The sequence below is a fragment of the Oxyura jamaicensis genome, chromosome 10 (assembly GCF_011077185.1).
Source record: "Oxyura jamaicensis isolate SHBP4307 breed ruddy duck chromosome 10, BPBGC_Ojam_1.0, whole genome shotgun sequence".
Lineage (NCBI taxonomy): Eukaryota > Metazoa > Chordata > Aves > Anseriformes > Anatidae > Oxyura > Oxyura jamaicensis.
The window spans coordinates 16,474,099-16,499,411 of record NC_048902.1 but is presented as its reverse complement, the minus strand read 5'-3'; the positions used below and the strand labels follow the sequence as shown (position 1 = coordinate 16,499,411).

Sequence of the window (25,313 nt, the reverse complement as noted above, 5' to 3'; positions counted from 1 at the left end):
TAAGTGCTTGAAAATTTTGGCAGGGGGTTGCCAGGAGAGTAAGGGGAGGGAGAGAAAGAGAGAGACACACACAGGGACAGAGAGACGAGAAATCCTCTATGAATGCGTTGGCTTGTTAGAAGCCCAAAGCGGTGGGTGTAATGGTATGCGAGCTGACCTTGAATATAGCCACTGTGGGTTGCCCCAGCTTTTTTGTAAAAGAAGCATTTGCAGCAGAGGTTTGGATTTCAGGCTTTGCAGTCATCAATCATCTCAGCCTATTCTCCTCTTTGACAGCTCTGTACAAGGCCTGACATTTGACACCCAAGACCCCAGGACTTACACAGAGGCACAAGCTGAGGCCCTAGGGAGGAGGTAGGGAACTGGGGGCGAAAAAAAAAAATCCAGGAGAGACCACTTTTTTTTTTTTTTTTTTTTTTTTTTTAAAGAAGCCACAAAAGAAGCTGCAAAACAAATTGTAACTGTAATAGAAATTGATTTAACAGAAGAAGATCGCATTGAGTTCTGTTCCCTGCGTTGCGCAGGCCATGCTGATAAGGCTGATCTGGAGAGGTGGGAGAAAGGCAGGCAAAGCGGGGTTCAGGGGAGCACAATGGGGCTCACAGCCTTGTTTCTGCATACCCTGGGGTTACCCACCTACCAAAGCTGTGCTCAATTTTCATGTGGTTAACCTGCACTTGAGAACTTCTAGGTGGAGCCAAGCAGACTGCCCAGCTCCCCAAGCCATGGACCTGTTGGAGGACACAGGCCTGAGGCCTGTGGCGAGGTGAGGCCTGGCTGGGCCTTGGCCAGGTTGCCCAGACTAAATTTCAGCAAACCCAGCTATGAAATCAAGCGCCTGGGTTGCATTTCTGGGCACTAGGGAACATGAACCAAAACCAGATATGACTTGGTAAAGCAGTGTTTTGGGGTAAACCTTTTTTTTTTTTCAAGTAAGTGCTTATTCGGGCTGACACGTTTTGACAGTTGCAATCTTTTCTTTTTTTTTTCTTTTTTTTTTTTTTTTCTCTTTTATAATACAAATGTAACAACATTATTCTGACCCCAGAGGCTTTACTAGTCTACCCTTTGCTTTTGCATTAAGCAAAAAGGATGCCCAGTTCAGATTAAACCTTTTCTTTCTGTTTGCACGTTCTCCCATCCCTCACACCGACTTCTAATTAATAACAAGAAAGACAGCTCCTATATATAAACTTTATGTGCTGTTTAACTATAGTCCACTTATTTCTAGTAAAATACATATGTGGCTTGTTGCTACCTCCATAGTCATTGTGATCAGGGGCAATCAACGATGTGAGTGCAAGTGGGCAGGAAACGACATAGCAAAATATTTTTCTTCAAAATTTAGCTCTCCAGTGGCACATGACATTTAAATTGATCTAGAGACAGGTGACTAACAATCCCCCCTTTCTGCTAAATGTGAATTCAGCCCAGAAGTGTGTGTCCAGCTGCTGAGTTTTGCTGTCACAGGAGGTTAGGTTGAATAGTCTGGATGATTTTCCAGAAATGTCAGCTGACTCTTTAGGAGAGCTTTTATCACAGAATGGTTTATTTGAAAAAAAAGTCACACATCCCTTCAGGAATTTCCTATACGTTGGTGTTGATCTACTGTGCATTTCTTTTGCCTTTTACTTTGAGTATTTGCTGTTTGTAAGCCATGATTTCAACACCTGTGTCAATGTGTGTATTATGTGGCACCATTTCTCTTTCCTGTGTGGATGACTGAGAGGCGTAGAAATAAATGAAAAGTTTGAGTACGTCATTTCTGAAACAAACGTTCAGAGAAGCACTTCCAGAGTATTTAGCAAACTTTTGCTTTCCATAAACAAAACTGCATGCTCAAATGAACCTTCCTGGAAAAGGGTCACAAATGATGTCAAAGTGAATTAACAGCTTTTTATGTGAATGACTGTTTGCAAACATTGTTCTGCTGTCCTGCTTCAAACTAGTAATTATAGTTGTGGCTCTACATTAGGAAAATCCAAGCTCACTCTATAGGACACACATTTACTGCCTGCAGGGGTTAGGACGAACATTTTTCCCTCCCCCATCTACAGACTGAGCTAAGTGCTCTGTGGATTTTGAGGGTCGCCTTCCTCTGAAGTCTCAGGGTTTAGCCACTGCTGGAGGCATGATACCAAACTTGATGGACCAATAGTCTGATTCAATATGGCAATTCCTCTGCTCCTTGTATTTTTCAAACTGGCTTCTGTGTGCACATGCCCAAGTGGATGATTTATCGCCTACTCTGAGACACGCTTTTGCATAGAAAAGGGCAGGATCAAACACATTTTCTGTGTTTGTGTGTGTGTGTGTGCATATGCGTCTAGAGAGAGACAGATATGGAGCAGCCGATCAGTACTGTTTTCTTTCTCCACTCTGAATTTAACCCAAAGTGTGACTCTCCTCCTTTAACAGGCTGATTTTGTATTTCCAACTTTTCATTCAATGCTACATATGTTTCCGGGTTTTCTATTTTCCAGCTGGTGTTCAAGGTAAAGGAAAGAGTTAGAGGATAAGTATCCATGCCTTGGATGTTTATTCCCTTCAGTGCTTTTCAGGTCCAAGGAAAATCCCGCCAACGCCTTTCCAGACTCCAAACCTGACACTTGAGTTGCTTTTTCCCCTTAGTTCTGCACTCAGAATGAGGAGTTTGCAATATTAAAAATGAAAAGTCTTAATCTACTGGGAAATCCTTTGATCCATAAAATGAATTTTTTTTTTTTTTTTTTTTTTTCCTTATCTGCAAGCTTTTGAAAAAGATTTAGGTTAGCTTAGCTGAAAAGACCTGGCAACATAAGTTTGAAAATGTCACCCTGTGGAACTGATTATTTTTAAAGAAATGAGTGAGGTGTCATTACAACACATTGCCATCAATTTGTTTTTGTAGCAAAACTTCGGACTCTATTCTCCTATAGAAAACTAAAGACAAAAGCAAGTGCACACCCATTGGCAATGTGGGGATTGTTCTCCAGGCTCGTCCATCCCTGCTTCAGTTACAAAAAGGCACAGTGGATTATCCTTCCATATCTATCCATCTTCTAGATTTGTTTACATAGTCCTCAGCTGTGTACTTTTTAAAATTTGGAGTTCTGGTAATAGGATCAGCAGAAGAGATTCCTATCAAATCCCTAACTATCCATTGGAAGGTCACAGAGACTATCATTCAACATGAGCCTAAAGGAACTAGATGAGCTTACACTGAGTTTTTACATTTGTTTTTAAATAAAAACTCCAGTTATAGATGCACAAAGAGACAGGAAAAAGAATGGAAGGAAAGCAGTCTAGTGAACTGCATCTAGCATCAGAGGTACCACACACAAAGAAAAGTTGAGAATAATAAATAGAGTGCAAATAAAATAAGGGAAAGTGATGAAGGGCATTATAGTCTGGAGTTATTACATAAAGATATAACAACAACTTTGTGTGCCTGGTTCTTAAGAGACTACTTAAAATATTAATAAAAAGTGATAAGAATTGTCTAGCATTTAAATTCTTTATCTGAGACACAAAAGCACAGACAAAACACAAATCAAAGTATAACTTCTTGCCTTCGACACAATACAATGAGAACCAGTATGTTGTTATGTAGTACATCATAAATACGTAGGGATAAACACAAGAGACCAAAAGAAGAAAGGATGGATCATTTTTATTTTACCTCTTTTTTTTGTTGTTGCCTTTTTTTTTTTTTTTCTTTACCATTTCGGTTATGTTTTGCTCTATAAAAACGATTATTATTCTCCTCATACAACCACTATTGATGTGAAATTATTGCATAAGTGAAGACTAAGGGATCCATTTCAGCAGAGATGCAGCCCTCTTTGTTCTAGGTGCTATAGAGACTGGTGAATGAGGATTCCTCACACTGGTGCTGAGTGTGGAAACAAATATTTGTGAAAGCAGACAGAAAATTTATCTGCACACAGACCAATGTGACTTTCCCTCTCATGCCCCCAAAATGCAATAACCAACTGTGCTCAGCTTCAGTGAAAACATTGCATCCTTTTTCCTCGCGCATGGGTGGGCACTTCATGATGCTAAATAGGACATTTTGACGGCTCGTATCTGCACCTTGGGGCCTACCAGATCTGAGGGCAAAGTAGTGCCTGCTCATTTGACTTGCACAGCTGCAAAGCTTCCAGCACAAATGCTACCCTAACGCTCCTGCACAGGGGCTGGATGTGATGGCACATTGCTCAGTTGAAGAGGAAAAATAAAGAGACAACGAACTCCCAAGCCTTAGTAAAGTGAGCCACCCTCCCCAAGCCTATGAGATTAAAGCAATGGATTTTCAAGTAGTTCTTCAGAGTGACTAATTTATATGGATATCAAGGATTCAGTTGGAGAATTAAAAAAAAGTAGCTAGGGGAAAATATGATGCTCTCTAAGTCCCAGTGGTATGCCACATTCATTTTACTAGAGAGTTTATTCTTTAGTACTTTCATGGATTGACATGAGGGAGGAATTCGCATGTCAGGACAGATAAAATCTCCCTCCTGCCAAAGGAGTCTATTCAGACATGCATGTTAGTAGGTTGATAACTTATTCTGTATTGCAGAGGACTCAAAGATAGACATTTCTCCTTTTATCTCCATCTCTGCGCTCCCTGCATACTAAAGATATGGGGAAACAGCAAGATACATCTTAACTAGCCCTCTCAGAGAGGAGAGACTTTTCCTAGTCCATGCCAAGAGATGCAAACTTAAAGGAATAAGGTGTCACACAGACTAATAGCAAATACATTAGCAATGTTTATGCGCATAATTAGAGCCCAGTGTGAATATCTTTTTTAAAACAATACAAGCCTGGACTTTGTGGTTATTTATTTATTTATTTTTTTCCTGAGTTAAATACGAAATATTTCAATGCAATTGATTCCTATGACTCTCCTCTAGAGATGGGGAATAGGTTGAGAAAATGGGGGACTAGACCAAGTGAAATACGTTGAAGAATCCATCTTTGATATGCTTTCCAACTTTTAATGAAATCTTAGTGTTTATCTGGGAGATAGGCCCATTCTCTTTCTAAAGACAAGGGAACTGAGGCAAACATTCCTTTACCAGATCCACAGAAATAGGTCTCCTCTACCAAATGGATTTAAAATGCAGGAATGGTTACTCTTATGCTTAATCTGATCGTCTCCAATGGATATGCTTTTGATATTCTTGGGAGGTGAAGATGGTGTTATTTTAGGGAGATTAATTATTTGGGCAGATTAAATTATGTGAGTGTCATTCCCAGGATCCCTGTTTAGAACATGGAAGATGGATATCCTCCAGAACATAACTCAGAGCAACTCTGAATAGTCCCTTGGCAGGACTATTTTCTCTGCCTTTCTTCTTCAAGAGGACACTGGTTGAGGAGCCTTCTTCTCTGGGTACTGTGGGATACTTGTGGGTATGAAACAAATCAGGTGGACTAGGAAATTCTCTGCATTTTCTTGCATCCTTGCAGCTCAGTTCCCCATAGCAGATTCCTCTTATTTTTAGACAGCTCCTATAAGTACATTGAGATTAAAGTGGTTTAGAAAGCATTATATATAGATGTGTATACATACCTCAAATATTTGCCTAGATGTATCTTATCTAAACTTTGCATGCATCTGAATTTCCCAGGCTTGAACTATGGTTTGTGTAAATTGATGTTGTCTCACTCTCTTTGAGTAAGCTTATTTACGTCAGCTCTGGAATTAGTCCCTAGTACTCCAGCCAGCACTTAGCTGCAAGAGTCAAAATAACATGGAGACATACTGTTTTCCTGTTATCTCTAACCTCACTAAAACAGAAGCTATTAGAAATATTGTGAGAAAACTATATTATTGCAAGATTTGCTGCCCACTTAAGAATTTTAGATTGGTATCTGCAAGAATGTGCAGTCATACCAATCCCCAAATTTTAGCATAGTTTTCTTTGACTTAGTTGTAACTCATTTTGACTAGCCTATCCTAGCTTTGAGAGTTTTTAGATCAAGTCATTTCAGTCATTTTTTTTTTCTATCAGGAAATGCAGTCTATACCGTGGTCCTTTCTAGATGATGTTTTAATTCTACCTAAGGTCCTACCGAACGTGATTCCTTTTGAAGCAATAAGACTTTCCCAGAAAAGACTCAGTGAGGTAATGATTCAGAGACATAGACAGACAAATAGACTATTTGTTTCAACTTAATTATTAATGTAGTGCTATCACTAATGATAACACAAAATGACATACCTTCCAGTGAATTTTGCTCTATTTGTGTATCACTTAATGTAAGAGTGATTCTTTATAAGCCATAGAAGATGAAATCTCAATATAGATAATTGCACAAAAAGGGTAAGGAAAAGGGGTGCAAGGAAAGGTAACATAATTGACTGATGTAAATTCAGTCATACAGCATAAAAATTCCACAGTTGCTTCTGTCTTTCTTTATTGAATAATTTTTTTCCTGTTATTACTGATCAACTAATACATCCTTTAGTGTTTTAAGAATAATTTAGAGAAAGACATTTCAGCAAGGTGAGCTCAAAATTGCTATTTCAGCTTTGAATTGTTCTTCTCTATTGATCTTCCTGTAATTTACAACCATTTCCCATCAGAAAGTTCTCTCCTGCTTTACATCAACCAAATTTGGGGCACAGTTTCATCCTTACGGAGAGCACCTGCTTTGTGTCCCATGTGAAGGGAGATTAGTCTCCAGCTATGTGAATTTGCTGCCCGTTGGCTGTGCTCACCATAAAACCAACCAAAACATTCTGCATGTTTGTAGGTGGAATTGCTCAGAGATTTGTAAAATGATTTTGATCTTGGATCTGAGCCTTCCATTAAAGTGCTTGACTTACCTTGACCACTGTAATTTTAGAAAGCTGACCCTTCTCTCTTGCAATTTACACAGTGTTTTTAGCCTAATGCAGAATTTCCCTCTTCTGCAGCTGGGAGGAGAATATCCATCATTTCCAGATGTGGACATATGATCCAGGAGGCAATTGAAGGTATTTTGAAATCATATGGTTTGGCTTATGAATTTGGATTGGTCAAGAGAGATTTGCTTGAAATCCTTGAGAGAGTATGGCACCTCGCTGACTCGAGAGGCATTTTAAAATAAAACCTGAAGTTAAACGCATTTTATAGAGAGGCTTAAAACTTCTAAAATATAAATCTAAAATATTTATACATGGGCTGCGATGGAACAGAAGTTACGACCTCATATGTGAATGTCTAGGATTTGTTTTTCCTTCCACCAGCCCACCTGGAATGACTTTAGCTTTCCGCTTTACCTCAGGCTGTACCCAGGTTAGCTTCTAGTGACTTATGACTCCATCAATCTGCACAGATATGTGCTGTGCTCCTTCAAGGGAAGCAGTTCATCTTCTATATGACTGCATCTCCACCTCTTCCAAAGTTCAAAGAACCCAGGACAATTGCTTATTTGGACGGGCTTCCAGTAAGTATAAGATGCTCTCCCTGCCTTCCCCTGTGAACCAGGACTTTCTGGTGAACTTTGATAGAGACAAAAACTTTCAGAGTAATCCATCCCCTGTTGAACTAGAAAGACGTTATGATGGTGATGAAACATCAGGTGAGATTGCTCAGTATGTTTTAAGGAGCTTTGAACTGGAAATGGATCAATTTAGAGCTCTTTTCTAAAGTCAAAGGAGCACATTTTTTACGATCCATTTCCCATGAACTAACAACTGTTCCCTATCCAGCAGACAGTTTACTTGTAGCTATTTTGACTTGCATTATTCCACTTAATGAAGATAAACATAAGTCAGACACAGGAAAGCCACAGAATGACTATGAACGGGAAGCGTTCCAAGTATTCAGCATTTACTAGACAAAATTGGCCAGTAATTCTTTTTGCTTTTCACTGAGGATAAAAATCCCTGAAAGATAATAATCATCATTGTTTGAACTAATATAGCACTTTTATCCAGTGATCTGAGAACACTTACCAAGCATACTGTACTGAGAGCAGCCATGTGATTAGATTCATATTATTTAAAATACCTGTTTTACAGACAGACAAACTCATGGGTCACCCAGAGGTACCATGACTTCCCATGGGTCACAGAGTCAGAAGAGTACAGAAGATTTCTGACTACCATTTCTATGATTTCAGTGACATTGCAAAGAATGCCTAATATTGCTTACTCGAGTTGCTTAAATAATTCATATTATAGAGACTTTGGGGATGAATATATTTGCTGCTTACATCCAGCTTTTTAAAAAATTGATTCTTTTTCAGTGATTATTTGCATGGCTGTATACTGGGACATTTCATCATGTAAACTGTTAATCTTCATAATTCTCAGGATTTTTAATTGGTGGATGATTAGTAATGTAGATCAGATGTTATTCTTTCTTAGTCTTGATTGGATTAGTATAAGTTTTATTTATTTATTTATTTAAGCCAGAAAAGAAGGAATGTCCAATATTTAATACGTGCAAGACTACCTTTGTGAGAATATAGCCACTTTCCTGGTAGGAATATCCATTCCCTAAATCTTTGTCTGAACAAAACCTACTTGCCTGCATGTTTGCAAATAGTAAGGCATGGGTGAAACAAATGTTCTGAATTAAGATGGGTGTTAACAAATGCTATAGTTCACTCAGTTTCAGTGACTGTACAATTAATAAGTGATGGTGAATGGACTTGAATAATGCAATCTCTGCCACTGGAGACAAATCAATGCACCCATGACTCTTCACACTGTTTCTGTCTTCAGTCATCAGATGACTTCTTACAATGATTTAATTTCTTTATTTTTAGGTCTGTGGTTTAAGAAGTTACCTAGTCTTCTGCTCATGCTCCACTAATGACAGTAAGTTGACTCTGATGTTAACACTGAAATCATTTGCCCAGACAGGCTAAATGGATCATGCCCTTCCTGAGCCTTGTGTCTGTATCTTACAAATAGCACCATATGGTTAATTTTTAAGCCAACCAATCAAATGTTTATTAAAGCAGAGTCTGGGGGGATGAGGAGGAGAAATGTTGTCTACAAAAGTCATTGTTCTGGTGGACTTCAACTCTTAACCCTTTGTAATGTGGCAGGAACAAATACATGAAATCAAGCTCTGACTAATCAGACAAGTTTTAAGCTGGGGAGATAAAAAGGTGGAGGTACAGGTAGGCATCAACTTGTGGACCAAAGACATCTAAAATGTTATTTAGGTTACACACTGAGATAATTGTTGATTTATAGAAGCAGTGGGTTGAGTGTTGACCTGGGATTTAGGGTCTCCAGGTTTTATTCTTGATCTTGAATTTTTTTGCTCTCTGACCTTGAACACTTCACTTTCTCCTTCTACTGTATCCTCACATCCTCAACTTGATTGCAGAGAATAATTCCATTCAGGGCTTGTTCTTCCAAAAATACATTTCCAATGTCTACCTCAACAATTTGTATAAACCTTGACCTGAACTGAGACAAGCAGGTTCTTTGAATTATAGAAGCATACAAGTCAGCATAAAACTGGAGTCATTTAATGGGGAAGGTCTCAGTGTTTTAATTAGAAAGCTTAAAACAACTTCTTTATTCTTTCACATAAAGTTAGATTTGAAGCAGATGATCAAAATTTATTTATGCATGCATTCAAACAAGACAACATTGTGAGAAAGCTTAAAGTTTTGTGTTTAAAAAAAAAACAACAACACCAACAACACTATTTGGGAAATGAAGTCATCTGCAGAAAAAATAATGAGACAACAAAGCAGTCTTCCAATTCCTGTGTTTTTGGGTTATAGCATGCCATCTTTAGTATTTATTTCCCTAAGAGCTTGCTTTTTTTTTTTTTTTTTTTTTTTTTAACAGATGTATACTCCTTTCATTGGTGTTTATTTAAAAGCCTGCCAATATATCTGAAATCAGCACATACTGAATGTTGATGCACCACCTTGCCTAATTGACTTAGCTGGAAAATAAACAGTGAAAGGCTATTTTAGTAGCAAACTACTTGATACAGCTACTCATTCCCTACTTTATCTAAGTACCACAAAGGCAGACAAGTACTAGCACTGGCTAGCATGGACGCAAGGTTGCTACATATGTTTTCTGCTGTCTTTAGCACTTTAGAGACAAACTTGGTATTGCCACGGTAATTCATTGAATCAGAAGAATAACATTTTTATCTCTGCTGCCCTAAAACCTTGATAGCATTAATAAAATGTCATTAGAATCCTCAGAGCTTATTAAAAGTTATTATTTTAAAAACAATAGGTTCCTGAATATTCACAATAAATAAGGATTATAAGGCTATTCACGCAACGTGAATAATTTGCTGCTAATAATATTGACACTCAATCTGTCTGCAAAATGTCTCTGTTAGCAGGAAACAATCACGCTGGGAGGTGTTAGGATTTGCAGTGGAGTGGCAGAGTGAAGTAATTAAAAAATGATTGGAAAATGTATTTGAAGTTCAAAAAATATTTTTCTGCCTCTTTAATATGGAATATTAAAAACTAACCCAATACACTAGTAGAAAGAGAAAAACTGTTTTCTGCTAGTTTTTTTTTTTTTTTTTTTTTAAAAAAAAAAAAAAAACACAAAACACTAAAATATGGGTTTGTTTACTGAAACAGACACAAGTTGGAACATACTGGTTAAGAAGGTGGAGAAATAAAGTTCTTCATCTGCTCCCCCCCCCAAAAAAATTGTAAATCTTTGACCATGTAGTGATACTGATCACTGAACTGGGACATAGGGAAGCTGGGTGCAGTTTTTCAGGCAGAAAAAAGGAGGAAGGTCTGTAGCAGAATGAGATAAAGAAGACTTAATGAAATTGATATTTCAGTTTCAGGTAGTGTGCTCTTTCCACACAAATCTTAATTCTGATAAGATCTTTTGTTCAACTTTTCACTAAATGTAATGATTATTCCTGTGAAAATATTTTGCAGATGAAAATGACCATTTGCATTTGAGTTGGGTTAAGAACTGATACATCTTTTTGAGTGAATACTTTGGGGGTTTTACATTAAAGATTTTCTATCACATATTTCAGAAGTTAATATTAATTTTTGTTAATTTAGCACAAGGGTTACTCCCCTGAAGCTATTTTTGAGCTCTTATCCATCTTATTAGGGTATTAAATGACTACAGATTTTTGCCACTGATATAAAAGTGTCTTAGTGTATTTATGCTACAGGTGTCCGTTATTAGAATATGATTTTTATACCGTATCATTAAAAAGAATATAAAAATAGTACAATGACAAAATATAGATTTTTCATATGTCTTTGGTCAGGAGGATTATTTTAAGATAAAAATAGTAAATCAAAAATAGAAAGCAGTAAAGAAGACTAATCGGACTACATTTGATTAAAAAAAAACACAACTTGATTATGATAGAACCTTTAGTGTATTTAAACAAATAATATATTTCTATGTGTTATTGTTTATGGCTCAGAATTTTATTGCAAAAATTTTATTTTAGTCTTTTATTTTTCCCTGATAAAGCTTCTCATTTTTGAACTAGCTATTAAGTGTACAGACAAATTATTTATTTATTGTAATTCTCCATTTTAGCGTATTCTGTATTTGCTTACTATTCACTTGTTCACAAATACTGCTGTACTCTTACTACAATAAATTAGTAGATTTATAATATTTGACTCTGAGAGAACATGGGTTATCAGACAAAAGAAAATCCATGTCCAAGAAGGTCATTTCTAAGTCATGCTGGTATTATTTACCCAAACAGCTAGACTTCTTGTGTGCATTACATACATGTTAAATATGAAGGGAAGAAGCACAGGAAAAGGAATTTTGCACTCTTAATATTAATTTTCTAGAGAATTGAGACAGAACAGTCAAGGTTCAAAAAGCTTGCCTATTCATAAGCTAAAAGGCAGGAAACTCTTGGTTTGAGCCAACAAGAGGAATAGAAAGCTTTGCTGAACAGAACGGCACTCCAGAATAGCTCAGATTTGCAATTCTCATGCAAGTAAATCTCCCATTGATTTCCATGTGAGTTCTACCTCCTCTGAGCTGAATGGTGCTTCTGAAGATATACCTGTGTTCAAAACTTGCTTTGAACACACAGGCATGTTGCAGCCAGATAGGAGAAAATTGGATCTCATCAGGAAATGACCAGTGCAAGAGGAGGTTACGAGTTTATTAACCTGATGAATAAAAAAAGTAAATATTTGGTGTAAAACCTGTCAGAGATTACACTTGTAAAACTTCTAATTCAGCTATTTCCTCTTATAGCTGTCAAAATATGTCTGGGATAAGTTAATACAACATTACACATTTTTGAAGCTTTTGCTCGAACTTGAAGTTCAATTTTTTTTTTTTTTTTTTTTTTTTTTCTAGCAAGTTTTTTCCTTTCTCATCAACTTGTCTTATCAACAGCCTACATTTTTTTTTGTCTGTAGGCTGGCTTCTCAGCTGTTTATTTCCATAGCTATAATCTTTGCTCTGTGTTTTCAAAAAGCTTTCAGAGTGCCTAAAACCAATTTTTAAAACAATGGCAACTTGATGGGCTGAATGCCACATGGGTAATTACTGATGGACTTAAGGAATGAGTTCTGCTCGGGCACTGGAGTCTCACTGGCGTCTCTACAGCCAGTCTCTGCTTCTTAATAGCTTGTCTGGAGAAGGTTAGGGAGGGAATTGTGTCCATGATATAATTTTCAACTGGAGACGATAGGTGGAAAAGGAGAATGCAGCAGGTAGAAAAGGAGAGCAAAGGAACATCAGCGAAGGGCTCCTCCACCCCCCCGCCATCCCTCCCCCAATAACCCCACATGAGTCAAATGACAATATTTTCCAAAGAAAATTGAAACTATTGCATAAGCTTTGCCCACCAAATTTTCAGTACTGAGGAAGAAAAAAAATATATCTGAAGAAAATTTTGTTAATTTAAAACCAAACGCAGCATAATAAATGGTTCTGTAGTCTCTCCCTTCTCTCACTAACTCTTTGCCCTCTAGACGAAGAAGGATTTATCTCATACATTTCAAAAAAAAGTCACCTTTCTGTAACCTACATTTCATTCAGTCGAGGCTTAGAGTAAATAATCAGTATGGAAAACACCAATCGGCTTTGAAGAGCTCCTGGGTTTAGGAGGAATACACTGCTTATGCCTGTGGAACTCCTCTGGGAAGCAAAGGAAGGAGATAGTGTCTTGATTTACACTGCCCTATTTCTCAGATCTGCCAGCCTCTCTGCTCTGTCCACTTCAGTACTGTCAGATGCTGTGAGACAAGCATATGGTGTTTACTTCTCTGACTGACATCTCTCTGGTTTTCCTCACTCCTCGAGAGAATCCTCTCTTGCCAAGTCAATTTGCAAGGGCTTGGATGTAGCCATGGCCCTCTGGTCCAGATCCAAACTATTCTTCATTTTCCCTTGGCAAATGTCAGTAGAGGACAATCTCCCTCCTCTCTATAAAACCGGTGTTTCACCAAGGGAAATTCCAAACCAAGGACCGACCTGACCTCGTGTGTCTTTCACTACCTGATTGACCTGGGGCCACATGAAGATGCCACCCAAGGACCATGGCAGCTCCCAGTGCTGCCCCTGTGAGTGCTGAGCTCGGGAGCTGGAGGGGAGAAGAGCAGCCTGGGTCCCAGGTGAGGGACTGCTAGGAAAGCCTTGCCAAAGGGCTGTGGACAGTCACTATTGCTGCAGCTGATGTAGGCTGAAATGAAGAGGAGGTGCCAAGCAAGGGATTTGCATTTGCATTTGTAGTTTGTGAAGCTTAAATGGAGCTTGGCTTAGGAATGGTTTTAATATCCCAGGGAGTCCCCCTCCTCACTTAGAGACGCAAGCTGGGCACATTTTAAGATGAAGTTAAAAAATAAAAAATCCAGCCTGCTTTAAGGTTGACTTTTTTATGCTTTATTCCTTTGCTTTCCCTCCTTCTATCACCTTCCTCCAAAACTTTGATCTGGTGGCAATGGCATCTTTATCACTCTTATCAGGTCCCACGTTCTTGGCTGTTCTTTTGAAGAGTGATTTCCTGTGTCTAGTGGTCAAGAAAGGATACTGGGTACTGCAGATTTCCTGCTGCTTTTCCTCTGTATCTGCAAGTTTTCTTTGCTTTCCTTCCTGTTTTTCTGCTTCATTTGTTTGTGCTTCCCTTTGCTGTCCAAACCTGCCTCTCCCTCTCAGACAGGTTCTCCCCCACCCCTAGATCATTATCACTCATCTATTTTTCTTCACCAGCATCTCAGAATGATCTTTCCTTTTTCTCTGTTGTGCTTTATCCTTTCCATCTCTCCTTCCTTCTTCTTTCATCTGCTTCCTAAGCTTTTTTCAACTCTTTGTTTTTGACTCATGTTTTCTGGTCTTTCTAAGATGTTCTTTGGACTTCTTCTTAGGTCATTGACTGAAGTGGAGAAAAGCCTGACAATGAACCAGATGATTCTTTGGGATTTTGTCCAAAACATGCTGGAGGCAGAAGCGACACTAATTGACTGATCAATGGGATTTAGGACAAATTCCCCATTCTTGCACCTCCTGAACGTTTGCTAGTCTTTCCAGCTCTCTTCTGATGGCAGTTTGCAATCTTTGACATGTTATTAGTTTGAAAGAAGATCTGAACAGAGATATTTCTTTTTACTATTATTATTAAGAAAAAGAAGGCTCTGAAGAGATATTTAGCTTTCACAACTAGTAAATGCGATTCCACATTTCACTATAAACTCCAATTCTGTGTTGGGATTTTCCAAACCTGCGATGTATGAAATAATTCAGATGGTAAAACATTATTCAGGGGCCTCCCAATTATTCCCACAATACATATTTGGAAGACTGAATGGCACTGGGGCTGTTTTCTCTGCTTTTAAGCAAGTTTTTGCTCTCCACGCCAAGGTGGTGGTTCACTTGAAAAACAAACAGCCATGAGCTCAGGCTTTCTCATGCACCAGTGCTATCTGAGTGCATCCAGGCACAGGAGGAGCTAGGAAAACTTAATTTCAGCCACAATGTTGATATTTGGCAAATGAGTGGTTTTACGGTGCTTCATGCAGCTCTGTTATTTATTTATTTATTCTTACAGCTCCAGCACAGTGCCTTAATGGGTGAGCTCGGCTATCGCATTATCTTCTCTATCCAGCTGGGCACAGATTTGCATCCTGCTGCCACTGGGCAGGGTAGAATCTGAGCTTGCTTGCTGGGTACAGTGTAGCTTGCATACCCAGCTGAGCTGTAGCTTACCAGGGGATACTTCCCCTCTTGGAGGTACAAATGGCAGCTGCTTTAGGCGATAGGAGATGGCCTTGGCATATCCCTGCTCTGTCAGGGAACATACTGTACTTCGCTCACAGCAGATGCTCATGGTGTGTTATCATCCCGTTTTCACTCTAGGAATCATTGGCTGAAAAAGCACTAGGAAGGCTGGGGTGAAATGAATTCATATTTTATAACACAAGTTTATTGTAGCCTTTAAAATCTGATCTGAATCAATATCTTCCCATCCCAAGAAGACTTTCTTCTGAACTTTTCTGTTATTTCAGTCCATTAACCAACATGCTTAATATTCTGAATGTATCAAGTATTTGTTTCTCTTTTATTTTCAGAAGAAAAGAAAAAAATAAGGAAGAAAGAATAAGGGAGAGAAGGAATACTTAGGAAATTGTTTAAAAGAGAGAAGAAATAATTAAGAAAGTGTTTTTTTTTTTTTTTTTTTTTTTTTCTTCATTTGATTAATATTAACCTATAGGTAAACAAATACAAGAACAAGAAGGAAAAGATAAAAAAGGAAATCAGAAGAAAAATAACAAATAAAAGGAAATCAAAACTTCTGATTTCAGCTTAAATTTCTTCCCTCCTTTGACAGTTAGCAGAGCCCATGAGGAGTTATTCTGCAAGATAATACAGTCCGGGTGGAGGAAAAGTGAACGACTCTCTCTTTTTAATAGGAAGGTTGATTGCTGCCTGCTAAGGGTGTTTTCAAGCAGGGATTCTTTTCTGTTGTTGTAGCTGGGTAGCAGCACAAGACAAAAGGGGACTTTGCAGCTTGTGAGCTTTCAGGACTGGGGGCTGAGGAGGAAAGGAGAGAAGAGCATGATTGATGGAGTTCTGGTTGGCTTATAAAGGGCAGCCGGGAGTGCAGGGAAATAATCAGGGAAAAGGGCGTCCCGTACTGGCTCTCTCAGAGGGGAGAAATGAATCCTGCACCTCTGCATTATTAAGTTGTCAGGCGGGCTGATGATGAAAATCTGAAGGTCAGGCATAACAAGAAGCACCTTATGGGGGGATCATGACCTTTCTGGAAGTGCTACACTCATGTTTATCTGCACCTAACCCTTATCCACAATTCTTCATTTGATAAGAACATTGGGAGAAGGGATGGGGGGCGGGGGGGGGAGGAGGAGGGAAGTCCTCATCATATGTATAAGCAGTGTGTGAAATTAGGCTTCCTGTGAAACTGATTGTGGATGCTCAATTCACAGTGAAAGATAATAAACCAAAAGGACACACGAGGGATGCACACAGAAATTGTTCACTACAGTGGAACTCAATAAAGGGAACAAGAGCTTTCCTAAATGACAAATTTGGTACAGTGGTGCTAAAATCAGGATTCTCCCTGGCACCACTGCAGCAATTTGCTCTCAGCTCTACCACTTTTTATTTACTTTGGAAGTCCTAATAATGTTAGAGAGTGGCTTTTTCATCTATTTATTTATTTATTTCTCCCCAGCAATGTTTATTCTTTAACTGCTTACTTTAAACCAAAAAGTCAAGGTGAAGGACAATGAAATGTTAGATTCCAATTGATTTTTTGTCTTTAGTTTCCATATCAGAAATGAGTATAAATATAAATATATTCCAGGGTTAGATGCCTGTCCTATGCGTGCCTTATTGACTGCTTTAATAAATGTCATGACCCCTTCTGCACGCACATGCACACAGACACTCACACATGCTCGCAATCAAATAGAAGCATTGCTCAGATATAAATGCAGTAATAATGGCAATCACATGGAAAATATTCCAAACCTAAATCTGCTCTTAAAACGTGCTAATAAGTTTTTTATTTCACCCCGATTTACAGCATCTTGACTTTGCTTTTCAAATCCACAATGTACTTAATGCATGACAAAGTACACTTCTGGAAAAGTGAAGTCAAACAAGACTTCATAATTATTGCAATATATTCACTTTTCATGCATAATCCTTTAAATTAGCGATACAATATATCACCTCTACTGCCACTAGAGGCTAATGCACCTCTATTGAAAGCTATGTAAAGGAAAGTTATGTTCTATCTTGAAAAAGCACATAACCTTCCAAAATATTAAATGTCAGTAGATTCTGATCCTGTAATTCTTGCATACTCAAGTAGCTTCATTAGCCTTGATTTTCTTACATCAATGGACAATAACCTATTAACTTTAATGGATTTACTAATATGTACTGATGTGAGATCACAATCAGTACCTTTGGGACGTCATATTTAAGGATTACCAGACCAGCAGGAAAAGGAATATGATGTATAAACTAATGAATACTTTTATTAGATGAATAGTATGATACTAGAACCCATCAACTGCCTTTAAAACGACTCTTTAATGAAGAGGTGACACTGAAAATACTATGTTGTCGATATAGCACATAAAGAACCTCCAGTATCAAGTAAAAATGAAAAAGTTTTTCCATTTCTACTAAGTGATCCAATTTATCTACTTTATTCTTTTGGCCTCCCATGTGCTTCCTGTTGCTGTGGTCTACTATGGTCTACAACTTTTGGTATCCTATTAATAAGCAACAACAACCTGTGTATTTTATAGTGACTTTCACCTGCAAATCTGGTACTGATCCACAGTGGAGGTCAATACAACTTATTGCTGAGGAAACTGAGGTGTGGGAAAAGAAGTGACTTGTCCAGAATCACTAGTGATAGACCCTTGATGATCTGGAATAAAATTTGGTAGTCTCCTCATTTTTAACTTTTCTCTTTAAGCTTCACGCTTTCTAGAGTAGAAGAATGATTTGGGTATGAATTAGATTTTGGGATGAATTTGGTGGAGCAGAGCCATATGCCCTTGTAGAAGACAGTAGAAATCTTTGTGGAGCACAGTAATTTAGGGTGAACAGGAGCTGGAGAAAGCAGGCATCTTAGCTCCATTGGAAATCCCTTTTGACTAGCAATATTTGCAGCAGGCTTTGAATGTGCAAGCCCATAAGGATGTAGAAAAATATTTTCAAGTTCATTGTGTGGAGAGATTTTCCTCTTTGGGCTATGAACTGCTCCAGTTTTTCTACACAGTCTCAGTGAGTCTCACAGCCTTTCAAGAAAAATGGGAACTGCTAGGTGGCTGGTCCTTTCAGATTACATGACCATTCCCAAAACCTTGGCTTCATAACTAAGTCTCCACATCTACGGTGGTGTGATCATCATGGAAAAATAAATTTATCTTGGCTTATGTGTATTCACTCAGCAGTGTACTTATTTTATCTGTATAATTTGAGCCTCCCACAACATCACTTGGAAGCAACAGCAAAATCCAAGTAACTATGTAAAGTTTTTTCCTCCTCTTCCTGTCATCAGAATTGAAACTGGCTAGATAGATGAGACAGAGACATGATCTCATAACATGGTTTGTTAGAAACTGAAGCTAACAGATAATCTATGTTAAAACTTTTGGCCAAATCAGGTTTTCTTACAGATTTCAGAATGTGCATTTTTTTATACATTTATACAAAACATTCTCATGATTGTTTACTTTAAAATCTCATGCTATATATTAACATATATATATTTTCCATTTCTTTTCCTTTCAGGTTACCAGAAAATGTTGTAATGTTGATATTACTTAGGAAGGCTTTGACTGTCCAGCATCCATACCGACAGCATTAAGTAAAGAAATTCTGAGCCAGTAAAACAGGGTAAGACACCAATGTGAGAAAAATGTACAGCCAACCCATCTCCAAACCCAAAGAGTTTGATTTTGTTTGAAGTAGAATACAAAAGTCATGAAAGGTAGGTTACTCAACTGCTGATAGCCATATGTGGTAAGTCCAATGGTAGGTCTTAAACCTAATGGGTCTGAGCTTAACAGTGAAGAAGCCTTTTTCTTTACACTATCCAGAAGGATGAATGATGATTTCCAACTGAATATTTTTAAAATTAGATCTGACTAGTACTTGGTGGGAAAGTTCACCTCACCTAATGGATCATTTTTAGGCCAAATGCAGCTTTCATTGAAGGCAATGAAAATGCTTTCACTGACTTCAACAAGTTTTTATTCAGGTCTTTATCTAGTAAGCTATATTAACATTCTGGAGAATGAAGCATTTATATGGTCATTTGTAGTGTTTTTTAAGCTCTTTTAGGGATGACAAAAATGAGCTAATTTTTTTGTTCAAACCTGAGCTTTTATACCCTATTAGTCAATAACATGGACTGAAACTTTTCATACTGTCCAAAAAATACAAGATACATTTAAAAATAGCTCCTGAGAAAGGAGTGCCACCTACCATTTCCACTGTTGTTTTTCAGCTGCACAAAGCGTTACTATAGTGCTTTAGTGATGACTGTTTTTACTCTTTATTTACAAAGCCTGCATTTGAAGGTGTGATAATCCCCTAAACTCGATGCAAATCTCAAAGGGTTGAAGGCTGGCATGGTAGATGCCAATCCAGGTGTGGTAATTTCTTCAGAGCACGATAGAAGTTATGGCTGAGTTGTAGGGTGGCAGAAGCACACACATTGCTTGGCCATCTTGCAGCTAAAAATGGCTTAATATCAAAACATGGCATTTTACAAGCAGGCAGTTAATCCTTCATAGGGCCCACGTGCCTGTTTTGAATGCGGAGGGACAAATCTGATGGGGGAGACTTTTATTTTCCCACCCATTTCTTCCACAAAATAAATAAATAAAAAAAAATCAGTTTCTTGTTTCCTCTTAGCACTTCTTAAATCTCTGCATCTCCAGTCATCCAAGAATGTGGACATCAAAAAGATCAAGAATACTTAAGCAAAAAATACTGAAGGCTGTCTTGTTGTTGTCTTATGGTTTTCCACGATACATAATCTCTACTATGCTGTTCTGTATAGATGAAGTTTTCTGTCATGGAATTTTATTCTCTGTTACTTAGAGATAAATTTAGACAGCTTCACATTGGTGTGTAAATCTAAAAGAATTCTAATAAAACAGATTAATGTTACATCCTTGATGGTGAGTTGATGAGCCTTTACCTGCACTTCCTAGACCTTTTGTCTGTGGGACAGAGAAATCCTGTTTCTATTTTCTAAATAACTATTGCTTCTATCATGTATTTTTTTTTTTTTCCCAGCTGGAGTACAATGTTAACTGGGTCATTCTCCACATGCCATTTCCTAGATGAGGACTTGTTCATGGCCACAGACCTAGTTAGTGACAATGCTGAGATAAAAATTTGGTGTCCGTGTCACACAGGGATTTATATTAATAAAGAGAAGGAATCTGAATTAGATATAAGCAAACATGCACAGAGACTATAGCATAAACTATTGAAAAATCACACCAACTCCTTCAGAGCTGAAACCTGTCTGGCTTTTCCTTCTATGGTGGAAGTCTGGAATTTCTACAATGTTGTCTTGTGGAAGATTAGTAGCTGGTCATCCTTAAAAGACCAGAATACTTTAAACAGCAGTTTCATTATAGTGATTTTACTGGGCATTATTTTTACTATGGAAAGTCCTTTAAAATTAATGGGAATTGATTTCAGTGGCCTTTGACATATTACTGAAAATAATACAGCAAAATACAACCTTTTCCCTCTTACCGCTACGTAAGGGCTTTAACTGAGAAAGCAGTTTACAATGGTGCCCCCATGTAAGGCTTTATTCAAAAGATTTTACGCTTGATAACATCTGAGCCATAGGAGCTGTATGTGGGGTTTAGCATCTTAGCAGCTGCAATTCTTAATCCTGATTCCGTTGCCTCCATATTAAAAGCTCCATGGTCACAGGACACCAGCTTTGGCCGTACTACATTGTCATTCATTCCTCCCCACCACACGCGTGCCTGACCATATAGGAAAATGAGTTTACAACCGACTACGCCTATGGGACTCCCGGAGGGATACAATGTGAGAGCCTTTACTAGTGGAGGATAGTTCTCAAAAGGTCTGAAAGTTTGGTAAGTACATCCTTAACCAAACTCTTTTGACCTTTATTCAGATTTGTTTTTGGAGAAGGGCAAAGGGTTGGGCCAATTCTTGTTTAACCCAACTGGCTTGTCCATCTGCAGGCTGTAATTAATCACTAAATCTCTGCCATACTTTGCTTTGGAGGCTAGGTCCCAATACAGCAGGGCACTAAACTTTAAGCACGTGAGTAATTCTTTAAAGTCAAAGGGATTACTCTTCTGCTTAAAGTGCATATACCCATGTGCATATTTAATTGCTTTGCTCGATCAGACCTTGAGGAGTTAGAGAGCACATGCTCTTGTTGTACAGCAGTGCCAAGGTGTTCACTTTGCCTTTGCATCACTTTTCTTGTTGCCTGGCAATTTTCTATATAACAGCAGTGCAAAGAGAGACAACAGGGTGCAGTCTGGGGTGGAACTTTATCTGCTCCCAAAATGGGGGAGTGAGAACTCAGTTTTTGGTTTTGTGGACTTTTACAAAAAGCAGCAGGTTCAGAATTTGACCAGTCCCAAAACTGGAAAGGGGAAAGAAAGTTTCCTATTCCTATTTACTTCCATTTCATCTGGACACAGAGCATGAGCAGCTTGCTTAAAGTCATGCATTTATGTCTTATACATTTCAATCTTTTGCAGTAATTGATCATATTTCTTCAGCCTGATTCTGAGCTTGCACAAATAGGTAGTGGTAGCAGTTTTATACCATTTGAAGATTTGTCTCCTTAGGAACAAACAAGCCTTGTAAACATGCTTTTTGTTTTGCAAAACACAGAGAGCAAGCAGCTGAACTACATCACACAGGCTGAAACCTCCCCAGAAAAACTGTAATACTAATTTAAAAAAATGTTTTTTTTTTTTTTTTTTTTTTTTTAAATGAAACTAACCTTGCTGAGTGTACATCAAGGGTTTTACTACTGGCTCTACATAATAAAGTAATTGTGTAATTAGTAATACATTTGTAACTCCTTTACTGAGGAAAAAGTAAAACATGCACTGCTTTTGTGTAAATCCTGACAGTGGTGATTTTTTTCCTGAGAATTATACCATTATATCATAAAAGTGTCAAGGCATGAGTTTACTGTTCCTACTAATATTCTAAAATATTCTCTTAGGCTGACATCTCTGTCAATTAAAATTAAACAAAATTGCATTCTGCCATATACACTTCAAATAGGAAGCTTTCAAGTTTATGGCTGTTCTTTGAATTGATTTTTAAGATGGCATCTGTAAAACTTGGCTAGTACAAGATGAGGTAGGATGTAGTTAAGGTTCAGTCAATTTTAAAAATGTTTTAAAGATCATAAATTGACAACTGAAATAGACTGAGCATCCTTGGGATTTTGGGCTGTCAAATATAAATCTTTTTTTTTTTTTTTTTTTTTTTTCTAAACTGAGCTCTTGCAAAGTGAAAATTTTATGAAAACATGTTCTTCCCCCCCTTTGATATTTTTGCAATAAGTTACACAAACAAGAGGGCTTCTGGTGTTGTTTCCAGTTGCTTGGTCTCGCGGGATTTGGAATTCTTCTTCTCCTGGTGTTTCCCACAGAAATAGAGTGAGAACGTGCTTTCTCACGGGACTGTATTTCTCATGGAAAATAATAGGGTTGCCGGCAGCAAACGTTTTCTGCAGTGATACCCTGCCAATAAAGTCTTCAGGGAAATTATTGCCCTCAATAAGATGAAGACTAGTAAATTGGAACCCCCCATCCCTACTCCACAAAGATATGTCTTTAGGAAGCTTTCTCCTTCTATTATTCCCTGGAAACCCTGACCCAAGAAAATGCTGTAGACAGTAATGCTTGGTTTACACTTAATTTTGTTCCCCAGAATAAAGATGTCAGTTATGTGTGTAAAAAATAATAAAAAAAAAAAGAGCAATCCCCCCCAACATACACCCTGACCAATATATTTATGCCAGTAAAAGCCCTCGTGTAGACAGTTATGCTGAGAAAAGTTATTTTACAGCTAAGCTTTATTTTGTTCAGGGAACTGGTTCAAACTATAACAAACAAAGCTCCTTTTTGCTGTTAAAAACTACATCCACTAAGAAGGAGATTTTTGATGCAGCAAACCCTTGGAGGTGTAAACTTGTCAAAGATGTGTTGAATGCATTCTAATATCTGGAAGCCAAGAGAAATTTACCACATTAGGTTTTATTATTATTCTGAGAGGCAGAAAAACCTGGTTTTGTTAGGTCTCCAATTCCATCACAACCCATAATATTGCATATTAAAAATAGACTTTGTTCATTTAAAGCACACATTTTTGGAAGATGATCTCCTGGCCAAAGGGAATTCAAAGTCAAGCAATGTGCTTTCCACAGTTGGAAATGCAACAGGTCTCTGTGTGTGGAGTGGCTAGGAAAATCTGATCATTCTTAGAGAAATATTTTCTGGTGAGGAGAAAAAAAAAATAAAAGAAGAAAAAAACAGAACTTCCCCATGGAAATGTGCACTGAAAGAAATGCAGGTGTTAGTCACGCAGGAGTTCATGTCAAGAGAAATATTTCCCTAGGGTCCCATGAGAGGAAAGGGGAAAGGAGGGGTTATGGGGTGCCTGACCCAAGGAGTAGGGGAAGAAAAGCAGAGGCTGGTGACAGAAAGACCTTAATTCATGCACCATGCGCTTGAGTGATATGTTTACTTTCAACCTTCAAGTCAAATTCAAGCAGCAGCCAAAAACCACAGATCAACACATTTTTAGTACAAAGTGAAATTAGGGTCATTGGCACCCTTAGTGCTCCACCAATTTCTGAAACGACATTAAATCCATATTAATACTTGTTTTTAGTTAACCATGTCAAAGGAGATGGTAATTATGGGTAAGTAGGAAGGTTGGGATGAAACCAAATAATTGCTGCTGAAGGAGGTAACATAAGCACAATTAGTTGAGAGGGTTATTTTTCATGTTGAAGAATTTAAAACCAGTTCTGTTCTGGTTTAAATCACTTATTAGCTTGGAACATGATGGAAAAATAAGAGTCTGAAAAGTTGTAATCCAACTAAATCCAACTTCATGCTAATAGAGAGATTTTTTAATTATTATTATTTTATGATTTATTTATTTAGGCTATCATTATCATAATTGTGCCTTCTGGCAGTGTTTCAGGTGTTATAAATCAATATGCCTCCATTGAACTTCTGTGGATCTTCACTGGCTTACCCTCGCTGAGAACATGGTTCAGTCAAGGTAGAAAGGACCTACAGGTTCATAGAGACAAGACTAAGGAAATGGTTCTGGTCCAAAAAGACAAAAGTATATTTAGCAGAATGTGGCTTTGTTTTTCTGTTCCACTGGGGTGGGAGAGGTTGACACATACAGAAACGGTCTCAAAGCCAAACTGCTGGGGTGAATTAGGATGCGTCAGAAATGACTTTGTTTTTCTGTAGGTTCTGAATCAGTCTGTTTTCTTTAGCCCTGCTGCCCTGCTGGGCTTGGGGTCCTTGAGGCATCTCACATTTTCTTTAGACAGGTGGCAGCAATACAAGTGGGATATCATCCAGAAGCAGCTCATGGGGACCAAAGTATGGACCCCTTCCAGAGGCTTGAGGCAAGAAGGGGCTTTCAAATCCAACCTTCTCCATGGATTTGAAAGGCCTGCTTAGAACCTAAGAAGGCACTAAGCCTAAGCAGCCTGAATGAAACCCCTTCTTCAAGCAGCCAATGTTAGCTGCAGAGGAGTGGAACTGCACTCTTGGCCCATTCAGGGGCAGACTGTGATTTTAGTCAGTCAGTAACCACATATAATTAGAAGGTAATGTTTATTACACATCCTGATTACTGATACTAGTCATAGAAAGTATTATTTTCAGTTTTTTTTTTTTTTAATTAAAAAACAAAGTAATTTTATTCTCACACTGATCTGGAAAATAAATACATTTTTCTCAGTAACTCCAGTGTGGCCAAAATGGACTAATGCTTAAGGAAAACAGCTATGCAAAGGTGTTTTTTGTTGTTATTGTTGTTTTTTTGTTTGTTTGTTTGTTTTTGTCTCACCTTTTCACTTTGTGCAAAGGTCTTAGTTTTAGTTTTATTTCTGTTGGCTCAGCCATCTGTGCATTTTATTGCCTGTTCTATGGAAATTTGCCATGTTTTAGTGAAGAGCAGTAGGAAAGCACTGAGGACAAAAATGAGTAGATATAAAGCCTTAGAGAAGAGAAGTGACACAACAAGTAATTTCTCCATTTGTTTCTCCTGATATTGAGCTGAGCTGGGGAAATTACTTTAAGTACATAAGGTGATACAATTA

General features: G+C 38.0%; 1 long non-coding RNA gene across 1 annotated transcript in view; it reads left to right on the top strand.

The window, feature by feature from the left end:
- The window catches only part of LOC118172369, a 58,891-nt gene extending 33,879 nt beyond the window's left edge, over window positions 1–25,012 (top strand). Inside the window, exons 3-7 of the long non-coding RNA XR_004753668.1 lie at window positions 6,911–6,970; window positions 8,752–8,803; window positions 18,716–18,820; window positions 20,874–21,057; window positions 24,533–25,012. This is a non-coding gene — a long non-coding RNA (uncharacterized LOC118172369). The remainder of the gene's footprint in view (window positions 1–6,910; window positions 6,971–8,751; window positions 8,804–18,715; window positions 18,821–20,873; window positions 21,058–24,532) is intronic.
- The last annotated feature ends 301 nt before the right edge of the window (window positions 25,013–25,313 follow it).